This window comes from Terrapene carolina, unplaced genomic scaffold (genome assembly GCF_002925995.2).
Source record: "Terrapene carolina triunguis isolate 2854851 unplaced genomic scaffold, T_m_triunguis-2.0 Scaffold85, whole genome shotgun sequence".
Classification (NCBI taxonomy): domain Eukaryota; kingdom Metazoa; phylum Chordata; order Testudines; family Emydidae; genus Terrapene; species Terrapene triunguis.
In genome coordinates, this window is record NW_020664436.1 from 52,853,344 (window position 1) to 52,859,938 (window position 6,595).

The following is a 6,595-nucleotide window of genomic DNA, read 5'->3' on the forward strand; positions in this document are numbered from 1 at the left end:
CACCCAAACCCCCTCCCGCACCCCAACCGTGTCCCAGCCCAGAGCTTGCACCCAGCACCAAAACTCCCTCCCAGAGCCCGCACCCCTCCCACAGTCAAACTCCCTCCCAGAGCCTTAGGTGGGTGTGGGGTGAGGGCAGGACTTGGACCCGTTCTGGGCACCACCAAAAGTTATACAAACCTGCCGCCCCTACCTGTGGGGAGGCACCTGCTTACATGCCCCAGCAGCCCCTCTCAAGTCTCAGCACGGTAGGGGGCGGAAGGCAGCTGCTTTCGTTGTCACTCCTCGCTATAGGGCCAAGGGGAGGGGGCGGGGCCGGCGTCCTCAGCCCCGCCTCTTTTCCCGGGGACTTCTGCCGCAGCAGCAGGGGGAGCAGCCGATCAGCTGAGCGGCGGCACTGCGGGGTCCGGAGCCCAGCTGTGCTGGGGGGCAGAGCGGCTGGGGCCTGGTAAGAGGCGCTTTGAGGAGCCTGGGGCGCAGCGGGATTCGCTTTTCCCTGTGGGTGTCTCGGGTGGGCGCCGCCCTGTTCCCGAGCAGCAGCTGCTCCGCGGCAAGGGGGGCCGCCGGGGCCGCCCTGTCCGCGAGGCGGGGACGGCGGGGGGTGCCCCGAGCCCCCAGGACTGCCCGCGGGAGAGGGAGGGGCCGTGCTGACGCTGCGGCGGTGCCCGCGGGAAGGGGTTAGTTCCGCATTCCCGGGGCCCTCAGCCGAGTTGCTGCAGTTGCGTGCGCTCTGCATCTCCCCGCAGCCGGCTGGAGAGCGGGCAGCCCTCGCTCACCCATGGTGCTGCCCGCCCCGGCGGCCCCAGGGAGCGTGGAGGGGGACAACACGCCAGTCCTCCATCTCTTGGACTGTTTTCCCCGAGCCAGGAGTGGCCCATGGCTGGAACGTGCTGTGCACGCCCAGTGTGTTCGGCGAGAGACGCGTTTGGGTGCAGGCAGTGCTTGTCAAGTGCAGACGCCTGTGTGTGCAGGTGCGCCTCATACTTCCATTGAGACCGGCTTCACACACGCCCAGCCAAAGACCCCCGGCCCCTTCTGTCTTCCTTAGCAGCCCTGCAGTGTTGCGATGGTAAAGAATTGCGGCATTCCTTTCTTCTGACTGTGCAAGGAACTTCATTAGAATCATGAAATCAGTGCTACCCCAAAGCTGCTATTTCTCTGCTTGACCGTGGAACTTCTGCCTAAATCTTGCCCAGCCTCCCTGCTGCCTGCCTTCCTGCTATAGATTTAAAGCACACACACATCCTTGTATGTATCCCTTTTTAGGGGTTGTCTACACAAACAGTTTTCAGCAAGCTGGCTCATAAAGCTGTCTTGCAGTAGCCTACTGTGCACCAGCTGTCTATGCGGAAACTGCTACCATGCACTAAAGGGTTCCTTGTGTACTTTAATCTGCTTCCATTTCAAAGTGGGATAGAGCAAAGCGCACAACTTAGTTTTTAGTATGCAGCAGCAGGGTCCACATTGTGCATGGCAGGCTAGCATGGTGTGGGTTTACACCCCAGTTTGCTTCAAAATAAGTGTGGATAAGTCCTTTTCCCATTTTCCCCTTTTCCCATACTTCCCCTTCACTCTCTGAAAAGCAGGCATTGTAGTGTTCTTGGGAAGTTGCTGGACTTTCTGTGTGCAGAAAGTTAGCATGTGAAAGCCCGAGGAAGTGAATCTTTCATGTTGTGTTCATTATCACATTCAAGATTTGTGTTGTGAAGCATATATATTTTTGTGTAAATAAGTGAACATGCTCAAAGTCTGCTTGGCCTGCTGTCATATAGCCACATGCAACATATCAAAAAAAAAAAAAAAATCCTATGTTCTTACAGAGAGATGTGGGTCTCGAATACATTCATAGATTCCAGTGCCAGAAGCAGACAATTGTGACCATCTAGAGATAAACACAGGCCATAGAATTTCCCCTAAATAATTCCTAGAACATATCTTTTAAATTAGAAAAACATCCAATCTTGACTTTAAAATTGTCAGTGGTGGAAAATCCACCATGGCCCTTGGTAAACTGTTCCAATGGTAATTATTCTCACTGTAAAAAAAAAAAATTGTCTTTTTCCCGTCTGAATTTCCATTGGATCATGTTGTTTTCTTTGCTTGATTGAAGACCCCATCATTAAATACTTGTTTCCCCATGTAGGTACTTACAGCCTGTAACCAGGTCACCCCTTAACCTACTCTTTGTTAAGCTAAATAGATTAAATTCTGTGACTGGAGTCTTAAAAGTGTGCTGAGGGTATACTCTTTCCTTAATACTATCTTTTCAAAGTAATGGTTTTGCTCTTCTGTTACTTAAGGTTGTTTGCCCCAAAGTTTATAAAGTTTCCTCTTGAAGAAGCTAGTGTCACATTTTATTTAAATAGCTTACTTTTAGGACAGTTTTCTGGTGAATTGTACTTAACTTATATTGTAGTAATTTCCAGAGGCCCATCAGCACCTAGTTTTTCTAGGTGCTGTACAATTAGCACAGTTTTTGGTGAATTTTAATACAGATGATATCCAGTGGTCTTTGTTAGTGCCTAATTCCTTACATGCATCAGTCCTGTTATTTCAGTCCTGTGCTGTTTCTGAATAAAACATATTAATGGAGATGGAAATATTATAATTAAGGTTACGATTTAGTCACAGGTATTTTTACTAAAGTCATGGACAGGTCACAGACAGTAAACAAAAATTCACAGCCTGTGACCTGTCCAGGTCATTATTATAAATATCCCTGATTAAACCTTGAGGAGGAAAGGGGGTCAGCCGCACCAGTTCCTGCTCGCTTGGTCCTGGGGACTGCCTGAGCAGTGGCCGGTACAGCTGGCCCCAGGGCTGCTCCAGCAGCGGCCAGTGCCGCTGTCTTTGGGGCTGCCCCAGCGACTGGCTGCAAAGCCGCTCCAGCAGCAGCTGGTGTGACTGTCCCCAGACCCACCTGAGCAGCTGGCACAGGGGGACCCTAGGGTCAGCCATGCTGGTGGCTGCAGAAGGCATGCAGGTCGCAGAAAGTCATGAATCGGTGATTTCTGTGACCTCCATGACAAATATGGAGCCCTAATTATAATTTTATGGGTATATGTGTGTTTAATTTTCTGTGCAAATTAGGTGCATCCTTTAGGCTCCTGGCATGATGCTAATGTGACCTTTGAAAAATTTGTATACTGCTTTGCTACAGTATGAGAACAAAATATTGACAGTATCTAGAAACAAAAGTTAAATTGATGTGTCTGGTTGTATTGTCCACTCTGAAATGCAAATAAGTAAAATCAAAGTGTGTGGGGTTTTTGTTTTGTTTTTTTTAATGGGAAAACCTCAGAGCAAATGTTCATTAAATGGATCTATTCATACATTGCAAGGTTGCCAGGATAAGTGTACAAACAGTGCAAAATAGTCAACACACTGACCAATTGAGCTGCAGTATATCTCTGGACAAGGATTACTGACACATGATTCACAATTGCATTAGTTGTTGAAGGAGAACAAAGTATCTGAGCCTGGTATTATATAAAATGCTGCTAGTAAAAATAATCAAATCATAAATACCCTAAACTAAAACTGAAAGTAAGTTATTCTGAAACAATATAGTGAGGCTTCCCCTAAATGCACAAAATGGAAACCATATCCTTCCATAAAATAATATTTTGCCTCATGTTTTTCATATTTAGCTATTTCCAATAAACGGTTACTTCCGTGACTTACATTGAGGACAGGTGAGGTTTTACATGTTAGCAGAACTAACTTTAATCTGAGGAGGAGCTCTTAGAAACAGAGCTTATTATACTTTAGTACACCTCTACCTCGATATAACGCTGTCCTCGGGAGCCAAAAAATCTTACTGCATTATAGATGAAACCGCTCTATATTGAACTTGCTTTGATCCACCAGAGTGCGCAGCCCCGCCCCCCCGGAGCACTGCTTTACCGCATTATATCTGAATCTGTGTTATATCGGGTCGTGTTATATCGAGGTAGAGGTGTATAGTATTTCCTAGAGGCCCTAATTGTGATCAGGGCCCAACTATGCTAGATGTACAAATATGTACAGATGTTATCTGCCTCAAAATGGGTACAGATAAGAAATCTGATACTGCAAGATAAACTGAAGTTTCTTATTACGTCATATTTTCCTCCACCCTTTCTTTGTCTTCACTGTCAACTATACCTAGGGTGACCAGACAGCAAGTGTGAAAAATTGGGATGGGGTGGGGGGTAATAGGATCCCATATAAGAAAAAGACCCAAAAATCGGGACTGTCCCTATAAAATCAGGACATCTGGTCACCCTAACTATACCAGCTTTACTGGCTTTTTGTTTTCTTCTTCTACTCCATTTTTGCACCTTCTTCCATGCGCGCACGCTTGCTCGCTCTCTCTGAACTCCTGATCCTATTTAGCTAGGCCTCCAATCAATTTCGTTTTGTTCAAATCTATCCTAAAGACTCAGTTGTTCTGTGAGACTTCCAAATGCTAACACAGTTAAATGTCTCCTCCATTCAGTATGACCTCAAAAGAAGGGAAAAGTGGGAAGGAAGGGTGGGAGGAGAAAATAAATAATGGTAAGGGCAGTATTTATTTTTTGTTATGAATCACTAGTGCTTAATAAATATTACATAACCAATGTGACTGATTCCAATTCCATCCTGGTTTAAACAGAGTTAACTCTTGAGGACACTCCTACTAAATCAATTAACCTGTTGCACAGTCTGATAGTTAAACTTGCTTGTTTTTCAAGTCTTCATACATTCAGCTGTGTTGAAGTTAAGAGGGTCATTTTTTCTTCTGTGTATGTCCAGTATATCTTATGAACTTTAAATTGAATTACCTGGATGTCTTGATCCTTAGGACCTTTAAAATACACAATAGGATATATGTTTTAAATTTGAATTGAAAGGAAATAAGGACGGGCAGGAGGGTAATATGGTAGAGGTGTTTTGTGAGAGGTAGCACCCCTATGCGTCAGGAGTGATGTGTATAAGAATGCATCCCTGAGTGGATGTCTTTGTCTGGCCTAGGGGGGCAGAGGTAAATCCTGCCATTGACTGAGCCGGTCCATTGTCAGGGAGCACATATGTACTAGCAGAACTGTAGACATCTGATCCGGGGAGCTAGAGACTGTGTTTCGTTTGGCAATAAACCTGGCCGGGTGCCTTCGTACCTTATCGGAGTCTGTGGTCATTGGGGGTTCTCTCGGGGTCTGCTGTATCAGCGATTTGCAGAGCCGGGGCAGCACACAGAGGGAACACACGCGCGCAGCTGACTGTTATCAACATTGAACAGAGCAGAGCACCGCACCGGGTGACTTCTGATAACACTTCTGTATCCAAAAGCTGATCATAAAAAGGGATTTGGTTTTTAATTTTTAAAGGGAAAAATAACAATTTTGTTTACATATAAACTCTGGGTTGAGTACTCCCTCCCTCCCCCACTGGAAAAAATACTGATCTCTAATAAGGTTAAATGTTTACTTATAACTGCTTGTTGCTAAATATTAGCAGTCAATTGTGAGGATATGTCTGACTCACTCCTAGACCTAGGGAATGTTTGTAGTACAGTGTAGCATACTGCTCTCAACCCTTCACTTACTTTTTATTTAAGCTCATCCTAACAAGAATTTATGTATTCTTTTCAAAAATAACAACAACAACAAAAATTACCTATTCTAAACTGACCATTAAAGGCAGTAATAGGTGCTGGGCTGGCATGGATGTCACTGTCAGTTAGATTCAAGAACATCTCAGTTGCCTTTTATTTTAATATATCAAAATATTCTACAGACAATGGTGAAACCTATATGAATGAGGAGGATTGAATAATGCTTTGTTGAATTACCATGAGTATAGCAAGACAATAGTCTTTCTACAGCTAAGGTTGCAATATAGGGTTGTCAACTCTGACTGAAGCTATTCCGAGAGAGAGTTTTTTTCCCCCCCAACACGACGTAATGTCATTTTCTTAAAATAGCCTACTAAAAATCTCCTGGATTGCTTTCAGTAGTCATCGGGAGATCTATGCCGATTCTGGGAGACTCCCGGCCAAACCTGGAGGGCTGGCAACCCTATTGCAACTGGTTCCATCTTGAGGCAAATTTTTCTGTAAATTTTTTGTGCACCTGTTTAAAAAATATTAATGGTTACTGAAAGTGAGGACTATTTTAGAAAATTTGAAGAAAGTTGAGCAAAATACTTTTCCAGTTAAAGAAACTTAAAAATGACATTTATTTGACAAATGGTCAAAAGTGTGTGTGTGTGTGTGTGTGTGTGTATCTCTCTCTTGTCTTTACATTTTGAAAATAGTCAAATTACAACCCCAAAATTGCTTGGAGTGGAGCTGATTCTACCACCTTTACACTGAATAGTACCTTACTCAGCAAGGAGTCCCACTGACTTCTCTAGAGCTACTTACTGAGTAAAACTCTGATCCTGCAAGACTCAGATATGCTTAACTTTAAGCATGTGAGTATTTCCATTGAATTCAATGACTGCTTGTATATTTCGTGCCTTGCATGGTGTCAAGTATCAGGGGGTAGCCGTGTTAGTCTGTATCTACAAAAACAACAAGGAGTCTGGTGGCACCTTAAAGACTAACAGATTTATTTGGGCATAAGCTTTCGTG

At 44.7% G+C, this 6,595-nt stretch overlaps 1 protein-coding gene across 1 annotated transcript in view; it reads left to right on the forward strand.

Moving 5' to 3' along the window:
- The first annotated feature begins 366 nt into the window (after nucleotides 1–366).
- Nucleotides 367–6,595, forward strand: part of STX7 (syntaxin 7) — a 44,948-nt gene continuing 38,719 nt past the window's right edge. Inside the window, exon 1 of the mRNA XM_026649806.2 lies at nucleotides 367–448. The gene's annotated coding sequence lies outside the window, so the exon portion shown is untranslated. The remainder of the gene's footprint in view (nucleotides 449–6,595) is intronic.